Here is a 21,267-nt window from a genome sequence, read left to right on the forward strand (position 1 = left end):
CGCCGGCGTCCTCCCGTTTCCCCCGACGCCGCCATTCCTGGTATGCGTTCGTATGCTCCCCTCCACTCCGGAGAGGGGATCTCTCCTCAAAAGCTACCTATCGCCTCCTGCCCTCGCTCCGTCGGTCTGGGTTCCCTCTTATTCCTGCTGCGAACTCCATCCCAATAGACGTGACGCCGCCATCCAAATTGTGCGATGCTGCTTTGCTCCCAGTTCCTTGCCTCTCTTGAGTGTTAGTTAAGTGCTAACTAATATCATAGCTGCTTAATTTATAGTGGCTACACCGCGATGAATGATCAATTTGCCTCTTGGAGTTGTATCTGTTTCCAGAGAGATTAATAAACGTAAAATGTTTTCCGTCAGGTCAAATATAAATCTGAATTTTTTTTGCACTGGATGGAATGTTAGTTGAGCTAGGCATTGGCATGCATGGACAAGGTACTATTATTTGGAGCCCCCTGGGCCCCGAGTAGATAAAGAGCATCGCATACACAAATAGAATTATCTGGCTGTATAGTGCCTCCTCTCTCATATTTCACAAATATCGTCTTTAAGTCTCATGGATATAATGGATATTGTTTTTTGTTTTCAGGCCTACCTGTAGCTGGACTGACAATACGTGAGCGACAGACACTTCGTAGATCCATAAGGGAGGCAAAGAAGAAAGGTGCCCTGTTTGCTTCCCCTCACTCAAAAATATGTCGGTTTTGTCCAGGGGTTCAAGTGTGTACTTGTGGCTGACATGTGCATGAGATTTATTTCTTGCGTAGGACCTAGCGCTGGGCAGCAAAGCAGTCCAGGTCAGTGTAAGATATGTTGGGGTTAGAGGGCTGGTGTAGGCCACTACTCCAGGTGATCAATCTGGTTACTTGTCCCTCCTGCAGTATCCTCTGCGTAACAGTCTTCGTACTACGGCCCTCCTGCGCACGAGTGCCATTACTGTGGTGCACAGTTCTGGTATCAAGAACGTGTTAAAAGGACATATCCAGGTGAAGCGGGTAGTGTTCGGTTTCATCTTTGCTGCAGGGGAGGTAAGGTCAGCTTGCCATTCCAAGAAATCCCCCCTCCCTTTCTGGATAAACTATTGGACCCAGGGGGTGATGTTTTATCTAAGTACTTTATCAGGTCTATTCGTTTTATAATTCGATGTTTGCTTTTACATCACTGGGAGCCAAAATTGATACAGGCATAAACAGGGGCCCTGGGCCATATGTATTCAAAATTAATGGACAGGTTCATCATCGAATTGGGTCTTTGTTGCCAGAAGAGGGTACACCTCCGGTGTACGCGCAGCTGTATATCTATGATACTGAAAACGTGGTCTAGAATCGAATATCAATTTTTGATAGAGATAGGGAATGTGATAGCGATAGTCAAGTTGACAAAACAATTGTGGAGGGCCTGGTAAGAATGTTTGATGAGTTTAGTGGGCTGGTCAAATCATTTAGGATGGCTAGAGACCTTTTGGGGCATGGGCAGTGCCAATCTTTATGTCTTAGGCTGTTGCACGATAGGTCCAGAGTTGCACCCCAGTATAGCACGCCAACAGGATCAGAGATAGCTGCTTTGATAGTGGGGGATTTCTCAGAGGAGAAGAAGACCCCCGACGTAATCATTCAAGATAGAGGAGGTGGGCTTAGAAGAATTAGCAACCTACATGCCAACTATATGTCCCAGCAATACCCAATTTTGTTCCCTCATGTTGAGCAGGGGTTCAAGCTAGGAATTAAATATAGCCGAGCAGGAGCCTTGCCCATTAGGACTAGAGATGAGGTTACTATGCTTGAGTACTATGCTTTCCGGTTACAACAGCGTAGATGTGAGGCGACAACACTAATACGTGGCGATAGGTTATTCCAGCAATACATTGTTGATGCCTTTTTCTCCATAGAGGAGAACAGACTCAGGTTTATAGTAAAGAACAATAAAAACTTAAGATCTGAGGTGTACAAGGGTATTGAAGATGCACTACATAAGGGTGATGTTGATGGAAATAGCATTGGCAAAAGGGTTATTTTGCCCGCTAGCTTTACGGGGAGTAAAAGATACATGGTCTAGCACTACCAGGATGCCATGGCCATCTGTCGATTCTATGGACCTCCGGACCTGTTTATTACTTTTACATGTAATCCAAAGTGGCAGGAAATAGCTGATGCTCTTGCGTTTGTTCCAGGGCAGAGGCCTGACGCTAGACCTGACATAGTTAGCCGAATCTTCAAGCTAAAGGTGGACGAACTTGTGTCTGAGCTGAAGAAAGGGACTTACTTTGGGAAAACACGAGCATGTACAACCCCTTTTTTGTGCCAAGGTTGCCTCTCGGCTTTGAAAAAATAATTGTTACCATGCACGTTGGTTCTAATGATGTTATTCATAATTTGTTCCAGTCCTCTACACTGTTGAATTCCAGAAACACGGTCTGCCCCACGTCCATATCTTGGTTTGGCTTCAAGGTAACACTAGAGACCCGCATCCCTCTTTTATTGACTCAATCATATGTGCAGAGGTACCAGATAAACAATAAGATCTTATCAGCTATAACCTTGTTGATGAATTTATGGTGCATGGTCCTTGTGGTGAGATTAACCAAAAATGCCCGTGTATGAAAAATAGCAAGTGTTCTAAATTCTTTCCAAAAGACTACCAAGCAAACACACTTGTCGGTGAGGATGGGTTTGTGCGGTATAGGCGTCGTCCCGATACTGGGCATTTTGTGGAGCAGTATGGGGTTAGACTTGACAATAGGTGGGTTGTTCCATACAATTTGGCACTATTAAAGCGATTCATGGCACACATAAATGTAGAGTGGTGCAATAAAACACACCTCATCAAGTACCTGTTTAAGTATATTACCAAAGGCCCAGATCGTGCTAGAGCGGTGATTGAATCATTTGGCACCCAAGTCTCCGATGGCAATTCACATGATGTTCCCATTGGTCCCACCAGTGGTTCCCAACCATTGGAGTCACTAGATGCCCAGAGGCAGTCTGTAGACGTGGATGAGGTTAAAGAATACATTGACTGCCGTTACTTATCCTCCCATGAAGCCATATGGCGTATGTTTAAATTTGATATACACTATAGGACCCCTGCAGTGGAGAGGTTAGCTGTGCATCTCCCTTGGATGAATACTATCGTGTATCTAGCTAGGCAGCCATTGGCTGACATTGTAGATGACCCTCGTCACATGCGGACAACATTGACTAAGTGGTTTTCTGCTAACAGGATGTACCCATGCGCGCGAGATCTAACATACATAGAATTCCCCACGAAATGGGTTTGGAATAGGAAGGACAAGGCAGTCCACGCAAGGGACCTACAAAAATCGGTAGAGCCATATACATTAACCCTAGTTGTGGTGAGCTTTATTACCTCCGTATGCTTTTGAATGTTGTCAAGGGCGCTACGTCATATGAAGATCTTAGAACGATTAGTGGTGTCATGTATCCTACATTCAAGGATGTCTGCCAGGCTATGGGCCTCCTTGGCGACGATAGTGAGTGGCGTGAGGCTCTAAGGGAAGCATCCGTGTGGGGTTCAGTCGCTCAGATGCGACAGCTTCTTGTTACTATAATTCTTTTTTGCTCTGTTTGCGATGCAGCGTCTCTGTTCCATGAGTTCTACACGCATTTCACTGATGATATAGAGTATAAAATAAAGAAGTTGATGCAGTTGCCTTTCTACAAAGTTCCTGACCATCATCTAAAGAATCAGGTCCTGATTGAACTTGATAACCTATTCGTCAAAAACGGTGCTTCAATGACGGACCATGGTTTACCTAAACCTGACCTTAGCACGAGCAATAAGATGAAAAATAGATTACTAGCTGAGGAGCTGGCTTATGACTCTGCAAATCTCCAACACATGCATGATACCCTTGCCAGCCAGTTGACCTCTGAACAAAGACATACATATGATGTTGTGCTGCAGTCAGTCTACGAAAATTCAGGGCATTGTTTCTTTGTGTATGGGTATGGTGGGACTGGGAAGACATTTCTCTAGAATGTGCTCATTTCACGTTTGCATTCAGAAAAGCATATTGTCCTAGCTATAGCATCTTCTGGTGTCTCTTCACTCTTGCTCCCTAGAGGCTGTACTGCGCATTCTCGTTTTAAAATTCCTATAGTTATTGATGAGTCGTCCATGTGTGATATTAAAAGGGGATCTTTTCTTGCTGACTTAATTGTGCAGAGCTCTTTGATTATATGGGATGAGGCCCCCCATGACTCACCGGCATTGTTTTGAATCCTTAGACCGTACCATGCGTGACATCCTTGGCCAGATAGACTCTTCTAGTTTCCATAGGGTGTTTGGTGGGAAAACTGTGTTGCTGGGTGGAGATTTCCGCCAAGTGATGCCTGTAGTTGAGGGTGGTACTAGATTAGATATGGTTGATGCATCCATTACTAACTCCTACCTATGGAGCCATGTTAGGATCCTGAGGCTTACAATCAATATGTGTCTGCTTGGGATGGCGAGTGCTGGGTTACCAACTGAACAAATCAAATCGTTCAATGATTGGGTGTTGAGCATTGGTGATGGAACTGCAGAAGGTACTGCCCATAATGAAGATGAAGGTTCTGACCTTATCGAGATACCACGCGATATACTGATTCCAAGGATTGGTTCTGCTGTTGATGACATTGTGAGATCTATTTACCCTAACCTAGAGACCTCATATTCTGACCTAGTATATCTAAGTGAACGGGCTATTGTTGCTCCAAAAAATGACACCATTGATGAAATTAATACCCACGTGCTTTCCTTAATCCCAGGCCATGAAAGGATATACCTCAGCTCAGATAGTTTGGTTGATTCGTCAAAGGAGCATGGCAACTTGGACCTGCTTTATCCTATCGAGTTCCTAAATTCTCTGCAATTTAAAGGAATCCACCCCCATAAGCTTATTCTAAAGATTGGTTCCCCTGTAATGCTTCTGTGCAATTTAAACCAGAGTGCTGGCCTCTGCAATGGTACACGTCTTATAATAACACAGCTAGGAGATCGTGTGTTGGAAGCTCAAATAATAACTGGTTCGCATGGTGATAAGGTCCTCCTTCCTCGAATTTCCTTGCACGTATCCAGCACTAAATGGCCATTTGTACTTAGCAGACGTCAATTCCCAGTGCGACTGTGTTATGCAATGACTACAAATAAGAGCCAGGGACAGACTTTGCATAGTGTTGGACTATACTTGCCCCGTCTAGTGTTTTCTCAAGGACAGCTCTATGTTGCTATATCGCGTGTTACATCTAGAGATGGACTTAGGGTTCTGATTGATGATGACAGCGATCTAGACTCCAACCTCACTGAGAACATTGTTTACAGAGAAATCCTCCAAGCCCTATGGTACTATTTCTTCTACTGCCATGTGTGTTCCATACTCGCTCAAATTTATGGCATCTTCCATGTCACCCATACACCCCCGCAATTGTTTGTTGTATTTTCCTCATTTTTTTGTGCTTCATTTGACTCCTGCTCCCCTTCCCATGCTTGCCTGTTGCCAGATGGAGTACAGCTTGCTATCCCATATTAATCCAACAAGGCACAATTGGTGCATCAAAGTTAGAGTTGCTAGGGTGTGGCACTCATCTAGGACTTCTAAGGGAAATGGTGCTACTGTCATGGAGCTTGCTCTGGTTGACGAACAGGTGACTACCTGACATGTGTGCCTATATTGTTTTACTCCATGGTTAGTATGGACCTTTGAATCTCTGTGCATCAGGGTGTAGGCATTACAGCCTGCATTGCCCAGAAGGACGTTAACAAGTTCGCCGATGCTCTAGTGGAAGGGCATTCATACATGATAAAAAAATTTAAGTTAGCAAGCAAGGAAGGAAGTACAATGCCGTGCCCAACACACACATGATCTTTTTTACGCCATGGACTATCATTGAGGACATCCCTGTGGAGCTATCCAACAATCTTCCACTCTATGTTTTTAATTTTGTCGACTTTGAGGACTTAGATCGCAGGGCAAGAGGTAGGCATGGTGCCCATGGTTTAGTAGGTACGTGCTGAGCCTCATGATCCAGATTTCTGTATCCTCTCTGGCGATGTAATGTTGATGGAATTTTCTACAGATGTTATCGGACAGTTTACGGTCGTCCATCCAGTCATACAGTCCAGTGGTCTAAATGGGATGTCTGTCAGGCGCTTGGTGGACCTACGCGATTTAAGGTTGGTTTCCAAATTTGTTTATACATTTGTTGGTAATTATTATTGTTTCCATAACCCTTCACCATGTCACAGTGACCGGCTTTTGCAAGTAACCTTGTGGGCTGAGCATGCCACAACCTTTGAGGATGAGTTCCTAGCTGAAACTGCCGGTAAAGATGAACCAGTCGTAATCGTTTTTGCTGGAATGCATGTGAGGCAATACTTGGGTGAGTGTTAGCATCGTGTTCCTCAATACTAAATACTATGCCCATCATGCATCCTGATCTGTCCGTTTAAATATTGACCTAGGTAATCCAACATGTGGGAGTGGTGATGCAACAAAATGGTACGTGAACATTGACATACCTGAGGTCAATGCTTTCCGTGCTAGGTAACCTGTTACAAAACATTTTTTCCTTGTTAAGTTATCCATACGCACGCCTGCATGGGTGTGCTCACGTAGTTTGTCTTGTCCTCAGCCTACAGCGGAGAGGTTCCGAGGTCGTGCTCCTACCAGGAGATGGTGCATCTGAAGCCGGTACTATCGACGACCTAGGTTCTAATAGGAAGACTGTGTTGGAGCTCCTCTCATTAGATCCTCATGAGAATAATGTACTTCCTTCCTATCGACTCATCTTATTTGTGCCTATTGTTGCATGGTGGAGGAGTTTAACCTCTGTTATGTTCTAGTGCGTACGCTTTAGTTGTGATGCAAGGATACGGGAAATCGACGTTTCGAATGGATGGTGGTACAAGGGATGCGCTACATGCAAAAGAGGGCTAAAGCCAACTTTTGATGGCTTCGAGTGTACTAACTGTGATGAGTCGCAGCCAACGGTTATCCCTAGGTATCCCTTGCTTGCCATTGATTCCCTTCCAGTATCCAGGCCTGTCAGCAGATCTTAGTAATTGTTTTCCCTGCAAACACAGCTACAAGCTAAGTGTGGTGATTGAGGATGGTACTGGTCGCGTCAAAATATTTCTATTCGGTGGTGTGGCAGAGCAGGTTGTCCGGTGCACTGCTGCTAACCTTGTGGAAGAAAGCTCATCTAATCAGATTCTGCTTCCTACTCCTCTCCATAGTCTTGTTGGTCGGAGCTATGTGTTCCAGGTGGTTATCAGTGAGCAGACATTCAGGACTGGACAGCTGACTTTCTTGGCTAGGAGGGTGTTTGCGTCTCCAATGGACGCTGATGGTCAGCGTGGTGGTCCTCGTGCCCCTATTGGTGGCTCTTCGCTGGGTCCATCGCCGAGTAAAACTTCAACCCTACCAAAGGATCCTAGTGTTAAGACAACGATTGAGACAACAGATACTACCACTACTGGAGGCGCCCTCTTTGCCGAGGGCCCAGGGCACTCGGCAAAGGCCCAAAAGCCCTCGGCAAAGAGCCCTCAGAAAAAAAAATTAACGGCAAAGAGGCTCTTTGCCGAGGGCCATTTATCGGGCACTCGGCAAAGCCTTTTCCGAGGGCCAACGGCGGCGCTCGGCAAAGAAAAGCAGCCGTCAACGGCGCTACTCCGTTGACGGCGCCTTTGCCGACAGTTAGGGCACTCGGCAAAGACATTTTTTATTTTTTTTAAAAAGCTCTTTGCCGAGTGCCTCCTCAGCTTGGCACTCAACAAAGATTTTTTGCTTTTTTTTAAAAAAAAATCTTTGCCGAGTGCAATGTCCTGGCACTTGGCAAAGTTTCCCAGCTTTGTCGAGTGCCATGACCATTGCACTCGGCAAATCAACCGAAATTGCAATTTTTTTTTGTTTTTTGCATTCCACTGACACAAACAGTTCAAATATATATCACATGTCACATATATATCACAAAATCACAATAATCACATATATATCACAACGAAACCATTTTCACACATTATATCACAACCACAACTCAAATAACAACATATCTCAACCACAAGTCAAATATCACAACCACAAGTCACAAATTCACAACCACAGTCCATCAAGTCCAAGCACAAGTCACAACCACAAGTGAAGCTCAAGTCCAAGCACATGATGAAGCACAACTCCTCAAAAAAGCGGCCTATGACACTATGGTGAAGCAAAGGCTCCATCATTCGGTGACGCATGAGCGGGGTTATTCGAACCCGCCGATGGAAGCTGCAAAAAGGATAAGATGTTGCATGTGTGAGATTCATCTAGTAAGTTTCTATGTGAAGCATTGGTGTATGTCATAGCTAGTGCAAGCATGTAGTAAGTTTCTATGTCAAGCATCTAGTAAATTGAGAATGTCAAGCATGGTTGTATGTCATAGCTAGTGCAAGCATGTAGTAAGTTTCTATGTCAAGCATATAGTTTCTATGTCAAGCATCTAGTAAGTTTGTATGTCAACCATGGTTATATGTCAAGGAAGCATCTAGTAAGAGTGAACTTTCATACTTACAGGAGTGGCTGTAGGAGTAGGCGGTGGAGGAGCTGCCAACGGCAAAGGTACACCCCCTTGCTGGACACTCCACATGAAGGCCTCCATTTCTTGCATCCTCCTCTCCTAGGCCACGAACGCTTCCCTCTGGGCCTACAGCTGCGCGCTCTGAGCCTCGACCACGAGCTTCTAGGCCTGCAGCTCGGCCTGCAATACAAACTTCAATGTTTCAGTAATGCAAATGTAACTTAGGTGTGCAAAGATGAACGTACGGCGAGTAAAACAGGACGTACCTCGAGAGCGTCGACTCACTATAGTGACGGAGTAAGTCATGGGCGTATGGGTTGGCTGGAGCTCGTGCTCCGTGCTCGGAGCACGTCGAGAGAGGGAACAGTGGTGGAGTCGATGGCGTCGTCTGCAATCCACAGCCGCCCATGCTTCTTGCCTCCTCCTAGCCTCATGATGGTCTCTACATCAATGGGCTCAGTGCGCACATCGTAATCTTCCCCATGGACCTCCCTCACCTTTGAGGTGTACTCTTGGACCTTAGTGTGCACGGTCGGGTCGGAGTACACCTTGCGCGGGGCAGACGGGTCGAAGGAGACAGAGGAAGATGCCCTGCCCATGTGGGACATAGCCCACGCAGAGAACTCCGAGACCTCCACGCCCGGGTGTGCAGCCTCCTGCGAGTATGACGGCAAGATGGTGAGAAATAAGGCAGAACTTAGCGTCAAATAAGATAAAAGAAATCACTTACATATGCTTGTTTGTAGGTGGGGAGGCTGCCGTAGATTATGAGCCTCAGCTGCTAAATATGTGTATGGGGCAGACAACTGTCCATAAGGATTGAACCCATCTGTTGCCAGCGCGACACGTACATTACGAGCCTCAGCTGCTTTGTCAGGATGCTTGTCATTAAACTACGTCCATGCTTCGGCATCGGACGGATGCACCATCGTCCATGGCTTGTACCGTACACCTTCTTTATGCCATGTCATCTGTTTCGCGGATTCCTCGGTCATGAAAAGCCGTTGGATCCTCGGCACAAACGGAAGGTGCCATAGGACTTTCGCGGGGATCGTAAGCTGCCTCTTCTGGCCATCTCCAGAGTCTACCTCCAGGTACCTTGAGGATTTACACTTTGGACAATACTTTGCATCCTTGTGATCTTTCCTAAATAAGACGCACCCCTTCGGACAAACATGTATCTTGTCATATGGCATCTTAAGCATACGAAGTAGTTTCTATGACTCGTGCAAGTTCTTCGGCAGAATGTGCTTCTTCGGTAGCATGCTGACAAACACGGCCAACATCTTATCAAAGCCTTCGCGACTCAGATTTAACTCGGCCTTCAACCCCATAACACGTCCAATGGCATCCAGCTGAGAAACCGTTGTACTCTCATGAAGGGGTTTCTGTGCCGAGTCCAACATTTCGTAGAAGGCCTTAGTGGCTTCCTCCTTCTCACGTCCTTCTGCGAAGTGAGCTTGGTGAGTGTCATCTAGCATGTCTGCTACTCCGGCATCATCATCAAAAGCCTCGAGGCGTGGTCTCACCACCTCCGCTCTTATACGATCTGCTTCACCATGGTGGATCCACCGGTGGTAGCCAGCCGTATAACCATTGTACACAAGATGTTTACCCATGGTCACCTTGTCTACCCTTCTGTTGTTGTCTCATTTGCTACAGGGACACCAAAGTTTAGAATGTCCTTTAGCTACACCCGAGCTCCATGCATGTTCCAAGAAAAGCATCTGTCCCATTCACCCACTCAATGTCAAAGTCACTCCTGCTTCTCCGGCCCGTGTACATCCACTGACGGTCTTCCATGCTTCCACATATACAGCACATAGTAATGTAACCATCAATTGCATCTACGCGGTGTTCCTACTCTCTAATAGGTGAGGATAGGTCCTAATCCCACCCGCGGATGCGTAGATGAGGTTAGTTTTCATGCTCCGCTCCCTATCCGAGATAGAATTTCGGCAGCACCTCCCCGCTGTTCTCCCGATGCACGTCTTGCAAGGGAGAGTGTGTATCCGGAGAACAATAGGGGGTGATGCCGAAACACCATCTCGGACCGGAGCGGACCATGGAAACTAACCCATCTACGCATCCGTGGGCTGTCCAAAAAACGTGGACAATCCGAAACAGATACGGTCACAGATATACAAAGATCTGTATACCTCCAACCGTATCTCTTTCGGACGGGAGACACCTAACTAGGTTACGCGACCAAAGACCACATACGGATAGAGGGGTTATACCTAGGGTGCCGGTGAGGTCAGGGTAGCGGGGCGGTGGAGAGTCGATGCAGTGGCGAGTCGACGCGGTGCAGGAAGACCCGCAGCACCGACGAAGACGATCGGGGTCGCTGAGTCCGTCCCACAGGTCCTCCTGCAAAAAAGGGCAAAAATGGTTAGTGTCGACTCAAAATTTCGGCAGCACCTCCCCTGCACGGGGAGGTTCCCAAAACCTACAAAAAACATGGCACAAAGGCCAACAACCACATATATACCAAACATGGGCACGAAGGCCAACAGCCACCAATATATCAAGAGGAGCCATGTACTTTAGTTCTCTTTCCATTCAGATGAAAGTATTGAAGTAGTACAACAACAATTACTACTAACCCTACAACTACTACTAAAACTACTACTAACAACTACTTAACTACTAACAATACTAATACTAAGAACTACTTAACTATTAACAACTACTACTACTAACCACTACTACTTACTAACTACTACTATTTACTAACTACTACTACTACTAACCCTACAACTAACACTACTAACTAATACTACTAACCACTACTACTTACTAACTACTACTATTTACTAACTACTACTACTACTAACCCTACAACTAACACTACAACTAACACTACTAACTACTACTACTAACACTACAACTAACTACTACTAACTACTACTACTAACACTACAACTAACATGATGTTTCGCACATGTGGAGATGTTTGGCTTTTAGGCATCCGGCGTCACAACTTGCTTCAAACTTTCTCAATTTTTTACCACGGCCTCCACATGCGATAACAAGACACCTCGACAAGTTTCGTGATTTCCGGACTTCGTTTGGATTTTATATAATTTAAATACACTTTTACCGCAAGTACATCGCCATGTTACGACAACAAGATGCTCGTAATTTCATGCGAGTTCCTGGATACGGCCTCAACATACGCCAAACATCACGAATACTATTTTTTTGAATGACCAAATTTCATTATTTCATGTACATGCAGTTCAAATTTGAAATAGTCGGAAAAATTCAACGAAACAAAAATAATTAAGGAAATATAGTAAAAAACTCAAAATTGTCCAAAATTTTGAAATGGAGTTTTAATTACTGTATCAAGGCCCCAGGAAAAAATGGGGAGAAAAAAACAAAAAAAAAATTAATTTGCCGAGTGCCAACCTTGGCACTCGGCAAATACTGTCTTTGCCGAGTGCTAGTTCAGGGGCGCTCGGCAAAGATTTTTTTAAAAGAAAAATTGCAAAAACGGTTAAAAAGTCTTTGCCGAGGGCCTAACGGTGATGCCCTCGGCAAAGATTGACGGTAGGGGGATGTACATCGTGTCAGACGGTGTTGCCGAGGGCCGGCCCTTTGCCGAGGGTTTAGCCCTCGGCAAATAATTATTTTTACCGTGTGCTTGTCTTTGCCGAGGGCTGTTCTTTGCCGAGGGTCAGACCCTCGGCAAAGATGCTCTGTCCGGTAGTGTACCTCTGCTAAAGAAAACGAGGCTGCCGACTCCACCTTGGCTAAGACCCCCACCTATGTAGAAAGCGTCTCCACTCCACCTCAAGAGGTTGTTCTAGTTGCTGATGAGAAAAACTTAGCAAAGGAAAAGGAGGTGCCCTCTAGGGCTCGTGAGGATACTGGGTATGCACCTTTTGTCTCGATATAATCACCTACCGCTTTTGCGTGCTACTTTGTATTCTAATTAAAGATGATACCCAATTCCATGGTATATAGGTTCCCAATTCCATGGTATATAGGTTCCATAATGAATGAAATAATTATGCTGTAAATGTGGTACTGAGCTTGCTGATGATGTATTTGTGCGATGCAGGAGCCATCTGGGCAAAAGATCAAGATCTGCTCGGAAGGAACTATCCTTCTCAAAGGACAAGGCAAGGTACATTACTCTATTGTGTTGGGTTCCTGTTCACCTTGAACAACTAAATGATTGCCCTTTTTTCTTAATTTCCCAGTAACGAGTAGGCCTGCATCCGTGTGTTGCACCATCAACCTAACCTGCCGCCGCGACGCCTCCTGTCTAGACCACACATGTGGTTGTCGTAATAACCAGCAATATATGCACATGGAGCAATAAATAGTACATGTTGCACTTATGCTTCGATATGTGCCCGTCTGTGTTAGAGCCTGTTTAGTTCCCAAAATTTTGCCAAATTTTTCAAGATTCCCCGTCACATCGAATCTTTGGACGCATGCATGAAGCATTAAATATAAATAAAAAATAAAACTAATTACATAGTTTAGACGAAATTCACGAGACGAATCTTTTAAGCTTAATTAGACTATGATTGGACTCTAATTGCCAAATAACAACGAAAGTGCTACAGTACCATTTCGCCAAAAAAATCGCCAACCAAACACTACCTTAGCCTTTTGTGTTCCTTAAAGGAACATGTACTCCGTACTCCAGACTCTGCTACATCAGTTTATTCAATAAGGTCCTATGTATGTCTACCTGTTCCAGTGTAACATATGTATTAGGCCATTTCCTGTTGGCTGAACTGGCATCGTGCCACGTTGCTACTACTATGTAAGATATTGTATTCCGAGATAGTTTGTATGGTCATGGTTATCGTTTTGAATGGATATATTTGACGTTCCGTTGCTATATGGTACCCACGTGTTGGTTTCGTTTAGCTGCCTTCACCTCACTGGACCCAACCTTATTAGCTATTTGCCTTCCCCATAGCGGGCCACCTTCCTCTCTAGCTTCGATATTTTAGCTTTCAACCTAGCATTCTCCGCGAGTAACTTGCCTTGTTTACTTTGTAGTCGTGAACAGGTCCTTTCAAGGTCGTCCCTTTCTTCAGCAACTTCCTTACATATTTTTGCGACACCCATTCATTCCCATGCATCCTAGATCACCTACTTGCGGGCAGGCAAAGACCAACACATAGGTAAAGCAGCTTTCCAACATTTTCACATTCATTCCCACCAGCAAAAGTGCACTGTTTGTGCCACATGCCCACATGTATAGGCCAAGCTAGGCATAGGTTTCTCTGCCCAACATTTCTATGCATTTTTATACTTCGAATTTCCTTCGTTTAGTGCTGCATCTAAGTGCTACATCTAATTTTGCATATGAGCATAGGAACTGGTAACTCTGAATAAACAAGTGGATAGAGGTGAAATGTGGTCATCTCACTACCGCAGACCAATTCTTTCCCTGCGGCGTGGAGTACTCCCGTCCGTCCGGACCTCCCGTCACGGGCGCTGCTCCTTATCTGACGTGTGGAGCAAAACCGAAGCGGAAGGCATCCGCACCGTCAGGGACACTAGGCGCCCCCGAAAAATCAGACCCGCGCGCTTTCAGCGTTGGTATGGCTCACGTGTCAGAGAGAGGGGACGAAAAGAATGGCGCGCAAAGAGGCGCACGGCGGCCGCGCACCCCGCGCAAGTGAAAAAAATCCCCTACCCTTATCCTTTCACCTGGGCGGACTCTTCCTATCTCCCAATTTCTTTGCCCTCTCCCCTCTCTCTCTCTCTCTCCGAAAGACGGCGGCGGACGGGCGGAGCACAACGCAACGCAGGCGAAGCCGCCGCCAATGCGTGTCCGAGGTAAGCCCCTTGCTCCCTCTCTCTGTTCCCTCTCACGCCTTCTCCCTTTAATTTGCTTCCACACAGGGTCATGCGTCACGGCGCCGGTCATGGAAGAGGTTCCAGATGTGGCAGATCCATCAGCCATGAGCCGGCGAGGTTCCAACGAAGGGTGGCACAACACAGGCAAGGTCCACAGCGGCTTCACTTCCCCTAGATCCAGCGAGGTGAGCCCCTGCTCCTCCAGTCCTCCCCTCGCATGTCTATGGTGGGATCCAGCAAGGTGAGCCCCTGCTCCTCCCCACGTAGGTCCATGGCGTTGCAGCCGCGCACAAGATACCTGCACATGGAGGAAGATGCCAGGATCCGGCGGATCCATGATATGGAGGCACCACAACCCCCGCGAGATCTATCTCCAATGTTCCTTATTCAACAGTTAAGTATCTGGCCATATACGTGAGGGAAAAGTTAAATATGTACCACCTAAAAGCTTGCTTATTGTCTTAATATGCCTTGTTTGAAAATGCCAGATCTGCATAGTTTGAAGATAGTTGCAAGTATTTTTATTGTTTGAATAGATAATGCCTTTCTACAGCTAATTTTCGATCTAATTTGTTACGCTACATCCTCTTTTTTGCTATCCAGACAATATTTTAAATCTGAACATTGTGGTTTTAAAGATAGGTTCTATACTAGTGCACTATCTTGTTGAAGTTTTCTGAACTACAAGAAGCTCCGTATACTTTTTTTTAGGGAAGAAGCTCCATATGCTTCGTTGTACATACTGATTATTTTTGTCCAACATAGAACAACACGTTTCTTATTCTGAAAAGGAGCATATCCATCAGTGTTTTAGATTGTCCAAACCATTGCAGATATTTCTTTCATGGCCTTGTTTATCTATGGTACACATGAACACTGGCTAGGGAATTAATCTATTATGTGCTTGTTACAATTAATCTGTCTTGTATGCCAGTAGAGACTGTTATCATGCATATATGGAAGCAGGATCATGGTTTTTAATTGTTCTTACATTTTTTTGGCTTCACATTAATTCACTCTAGCTTTATGCTTTAAGTTTGATTGCTGCTTGGTAATATTGCCACACAGATTCATGTGGCCAGTTTTCATCCAGACTTGGCAGTACATTCTGCTTTATTTTGATGAAGGTACTGTTTTGTTTCTCTAAACTATAGTACTCATGATCGTTAAGGCATTCATTGGCACAAGCAGAATATCTATATAATTTTTAGCCTAAGTCCTAAGTCTTTTTATTTCTCTTTGTGACTACTAACTTCTTCTCTTACTTCAAGGATGACCACAATGCAACCCTCTAAGAAAATGTAAATTTACCCATCTGTAGAGGTGCTAGAACACTGATTTGAACAATAAGCACTGGATTTTTATTGGGCAACTGCATTTTTCATTGATTCGCAGAACAGATATGCAGTCTATTCGTCCTCACTGAGCTGTGCCTAATACATACATATAGGAATAAATTGTGTTAACATTTTCATGCACCTTTGTGAATTTACATTTGGCAAGTACTCCTGCATAGAAATCTGAGCAATTTTGGTTCTAAAAATATTATCGTGTTCACTTTTGTTTCTAAAGACAGTTTTGCTTGAATGGTTCCATTTATCGTTTTGGTTGTAGAGAGGGACCAGACATGTGCAGTAGCTGCTGCATTGCCATCGGCCTGTTAAGAAGCAATAGTTACTTGACTTCTATTTCTTACATTTGGTTGTAGAGAGGGACCAGACATGTGCAGTAGAAGAAAATGACATGGTAAGATTAACAATTTCTTCACCTGCAGCTGCTTGTGCTCAAAATTGTCTTGCTGTACCAATATGTATCTTGCTTGTGCATGTGCTTAAAATAGAGATACCACTAGCTCTCATTATCTTCATCTGCATGTGAAAAGATTCTGTAGAACAAGTGGCTATTTTTGCTTGTTGGTTGTTGGCATGTGTGTTGCTGCTAGTAAGTCCTAGTTTATTTGTCTAGTGAATGAAACTATGCAGCTGCTGCCTTTTATTTGTTCAAAGTGTTTCAGTGGTTGTAAATAGATGCATGCTTGCTTCCTGTAAGGATTGACGTCCGCAGTAGGCTGTTTTATTTATTTATGCTTGCCTCCTAGAATGATCCTATATATTTATTTTTGTTGTAGGGAGGGACTATAGATGGATCATCTCGTGCTTCAGCCAACCTGGACATGGACAACAGTGATGGCCATTGAGTTGTGCGATGGCAGGAAGTATTTTGTGAAGCTGTAGTCTTTTGTTTATCTACTATAGCTGATGGCAACAAAGTTCGAAGGCCATGCATGTGTCATGCTGGGTATTTTGTGCAAGGGAGGTATCTTGGTTGTGCATGAGCTGCTGCATATCTAGGCTGTGAAGCAAAATATGCGGATTCCATCACGCTTCAAGGCATGCATGCTAGTTGTCGAGTAGCAGCGGCATGTTGCCTATTCACTGCGTGTGCTTGTGCAAATGTGGGTGCATACTGCCATCAAAAAGCAGATTGCTACCTGTAGACTTCCCGGGTCAAGGAATGTCGATTTCTTTTGGCTATCTTGTGCAGAAGTGGCTGCATAATGTCATGAGATAGCAGCTAGCTACTAGTTGTGTTGGGAGGATAGCATCTAATTGTAAGTTAGCACTTTTAACTTGTGCTGTCCCTTTTAGGTCCCTAACTTGAAGGATGACTAGGAGGCACTAATTATTATAAAGCTTTGTATTCATGAACAACTTGAATGATGTTCTAAGATTATTGAATGTAATGTTTATTACTTAAGCGTGGATGAATGGTTACATCAGTTGCTGTAATATTATTTTTTAGTGGCCGATTAGTTGCTGTGAACAGTAGAATAATAATGGCTAAATAATCAGTGATTTTGCCAGCCAAATGACTGGAAATATTTTCCCTAACGGTTGGACACTGACGGGAAAGTTTATTTCATGGTTGACAGTTGGTGAACCGACGGGAAAGTTATTTCATTCCTGGCGGTGCTGCACTGACAGGGAAAGTTTGAAATTTCGCTGACAGTTCTCTGACCGACGGGAAAAGCTAAAAGTATCCCTGACGTTTCTCGGCTATTAGGGGAAATCTTCTCTGACGGCAGACTGAAAACCGACGATGTATATCTTTTTTGACAGTTTCTGCCGTCAGTGAATAGTCAGTGATGGTTTTCCATCAGGGAAACTCGATTTTCCGTGACGTTTTTCCGCTGACGGCTTATCCCTGACGGTAATCGTCACAGATGACCTTTCCTGACGGTTTTTGGTACTTTTCCTGACGGAAGAGACCGTCAGGAAAAAACAGAGCTGGGGTAGTGTGTGTTGTTTCCTTTAGATGATAGCGTGCGAGTCGAATATATATGCGAGTAATCGCGTACACCTTTCCTTAAGAAAATATGCCCATCATACTAATTCATTGTCACAAACGTTGACAAATTGCAGATTGAGTAGCGGTAACATGGACAAGGGGAAGAGCACGAATGGGAAGTCAATGCCGCAGGGCTCCCAGAGAGTACAATCCAGTGATTCTGGATCTGTAACCCAGGTACACTTTAACGTTCTTAGGCACAACCGACACCGTTTCATATGCCCACATTGGTAGCTATTATTTCATGCATAGCACATGTTCTTGTTAGTGATTACCTCGCGTGTAAATGGCTAAGTGTAGATGCAGGTAGGTGGTAATTATTTTCATGATCTCATAACCCATTCGTGTATGTGGCTCATCTGTATACACTTTTTTTATTCTTTTTAGGAACCTCTTGTAGTTGTTATCTCGCGCAAGGATATCTTGCACCAAATCATTACCAGCATAGGCGCAACTATTCGTACTGCAGGGGTGGTAAAGATGGAGAACTCCAAAAGGATAGCCTGGCTTAGCGTTGAAATCCCTTCTAAAGATGGTACAAGAGGTATGATGGGGCTTCAGAGCTTCCGAGGGGTTCCTTGCATGAACGATTATGAGGCAGAAGAAAATGCTTCTGAATTAGCAATTTTCCACCTCATGTCACATTTAAATATATGGGTCAAGGATATAAGTTATGATCCACTCATAAAAACAGGTAGGCACTTGCACTATTATATGAACTGGTCCCATTTCCTTCAGACCACATATCAAGAATTGAGTGCGGAGAAGGATGCCTTATTCAATGCCCACAAGGCTCTTTTGGAGCATCTGAGCTCCATCTGTGCAAGATACAGTGACATCCTTCCCCAAGCGTCCAGTGCTGCAGCGACAAGCGTACAAAGTCAGCCCGTTACATACACAGGAGCAGAAGCACCAGAGATATGATATGGAGAGCTTGCTCACGAGCTAATTAGCGTTTTGCAGGAGAACACCATTGGTGTTATTCTGGCTAATGTTAGTTGAATGGTATGCATGCTACGTGGGTATTTACTATTGGATTATAGTTTCATGTTACATACCTCTCCTAATTTGGCAATCCACTTACATATGTTTGTGCACTCTCTTGCAGGAATTCAATCAAATGAGGATGCCACCATCCAGTTCAGTCCAATGCGTATGAGGCCTTAGGCTACCCTAATAATCTCCTTCAATTATATTTCTCGCATCTATATCTATCACAAACCATGTTCCACCTAAGCTACCGTAATAATCTCCTTCAATTATATTTCTCGCATCTATATCTATCACAGACCATGTACCACCTAGCGAATTCACCTCGTACTAGCATGCATATGGCTCCCCCTACAAGGGGTCATTTTAGTCCATCTGGAATGTTGGGTCACACAGATGGCACTATATATTATGGTATCCAGAATTGCCCGTGCCCTATAATGTAATTTTTATGTGTTTCAAGTGTGCGCCTTCCCACCATCTAGGTTGCATAATAAATAATAGTGTGTGCTTTGACCCAATATTGGATCAGCTACTATGTTACTATAAATACCTGCATTGTGCATGTGAAACTAAATACACGTATGGACGCGCGTACACCCACCCACATGTATGTATGTATGTATGCTCCTCATAAATATTGTGCTAATGTGGATGGCACTACTTGATAAGTAATTTCATCTCCCGAACAGGATAGATTAACGTATTTAGTCAGCTAGGTAAATTGCACCCATCCCAACTATCATTAACGGTATGAACATAGTCCCTAGTGTACCCGCCTGGTATCGAGTGGTCAACTATATACACAACCAACGAGTATAAATTAGCACATAAATTGATGCTGAGGATTTTTATAGATGGCTACTTCCTTGCATAATTCATCATAAAGAGGATGGAACATTAAGGTACATACAACCATACAAATCATTGTTGCTGCCCCATAGATTAATACAACGGTAGGTAAAATGTTTCCATACAACATAATACTACAGGTTCGAGTCTCAGGGAGGTGATTCAGGTAGCAGTCCACACTTTGGCTACCAGAGGCCGCCACCTACATTACATGATAATGAATTTCGGGGAGAAAGTGGCAAGCATATGCATCTTAGTTTGTGTGCACTGGTACTGGCTCTGTCGAACTCAGGGCTTGTTTGCTTTGAAGACTAGGAATCTTGCCTGGCCCAGGCACCTCACCTAGGCCGTCGATTTCCAGCGCCTGGGGCTAGATCGACCTACCTGGGAGGGTGCCCCTAGGCCAGTTCTTCATCCAAACACGCTCTCAAAACATCAAGTATGCAAGAAATCATTAATGGTGGTAATAGCAGGGAGACTGACGCAGTGTTCCCATATTATGTCCTCTACAATTTGGCTTGATCCATTGAGACGTGCACTCATGACTTCTATGGCATCTAGGGCATGAACAGGCCAACCCCAAACGCCAGCAATGCGGCAGATCTTTTCTAGTTTGTGCTCTCGCAAGGGCTTGCGTATTCACCTTCATCTCATCTATGCAGGTAGGAAGCCCCCTATGTCCACTAAAATAATCCTTTAGTTCTCGCACGCCAATTGCCCTAGCCAACCCATTGTGGCCATCGATCTTGCAAATGGACATAGTATCATAATACTATTTGATTTCCTCGACTAGGCCATCTTCAACCATATCATCAATACGATGATTTAGATATTCATTGAGAACCAACTCATCAGCATGGAGCCACAAGAGGCAGCTCTTGAACCTCAATTTTGACCGATACCTCTCAAGTGTGAAGGGATCAAATTGTTCAGCGAGAAACCCATGGATTAGTGAGTTAGACCCACCTACCAAAACTGGCACCCGGCCACTCCTTGCAATAGACGCCGAAGTTGTAGTTGCGATAGATCAAAACCAGGGTACGGATAAATCATCACTAATTGTTGAAACCATTCCGATAAGGTGATGAGGAATACCGTGTTGGTCGTTTAGATTGACCTTGTTGGTTGTGATGTTGAGGCCAGCATAGATTTGCATCTTGTCGGTGTTTACCACTTCGCCACCGATCGCCTTGCATACGTCGATTGATAGCTTCGTCTTTCCCGTACCCGTGGCACCTAGAATCACCACTGGTTTAATCAACAACATCTGGATTCTATGGCAAGGGGAAAGAGTATGGGGGATGCAATTGGGGGGAGGAGGGGAAAGTGTCGCCGGTGGTGCCAATCGTCACTCGCCGTTGGTGTGTACTATATCAACGCATCTTATTACTTCTACCACTGTTTATGTGTAACGCCCTAAAATTTGCACTCTTTTAAAATAGCTAAATTGATTTATTTATGCAAATATGTGTGCATTAAAATATAGGAAAATAATAAATTTTGTGGAATTAAAATTAAATATAAGGTTAGAAACTTCTTGATGCATACATGCTGCTGCATATCTAATTTTGTGATGATTGATCTTGATTCAAAGTTCAAATGAATTCAAAACCTATTTAATTTTGTGATGATTGATCTTGATTCAAAGTTCATGGCTGAGCCGCCGCGCTGTCACTGTGCCGGC

At 44.4% G+C, this 21,267-nt stretch overlaps 2 pseudogenes; one reads left to right on the forward strand and one right to left on the reverse strand.

Moving 5' to 3' along the window:
- The first annotated feature begins 5,504 nt into the window (after positions 1 to 5,504).
- LOC136479333 (replication protein A 70 kDa DNA-binding subunit B-like) lies at positions 5,505 to 15,819 on the forward strand (annotated as a pseudogene).
- Positions 15,820 to 20,131: 4,312 nt separating this feature from the next.
- LOC136479335 (adenylate isopentenyltransferase 1, chloroplastic-like) lies at positions 20,132 to 20,850 on the reverse strand (annotated as a pseudogene).
- Between the last annotated feature and the right edge of the window lie 417 nt (positions 20,851 to 21,267).

This window comes from Miscanthus floridulus, chromosome 9, assembly GCF_019320115.1.
Source record: "Miscanthus floridulus cultivar M001 chromosome 9, ASM1932011v1, whole genome shotgun sequence".
Classification (NCBI taxonomy): domain Eukaryota; kingdom Viridiplantae; phylum Streptophyta; class Magnoliopsida; order Poales; family Poaceae; genus Miscanthus; species Miscanthus floridulus.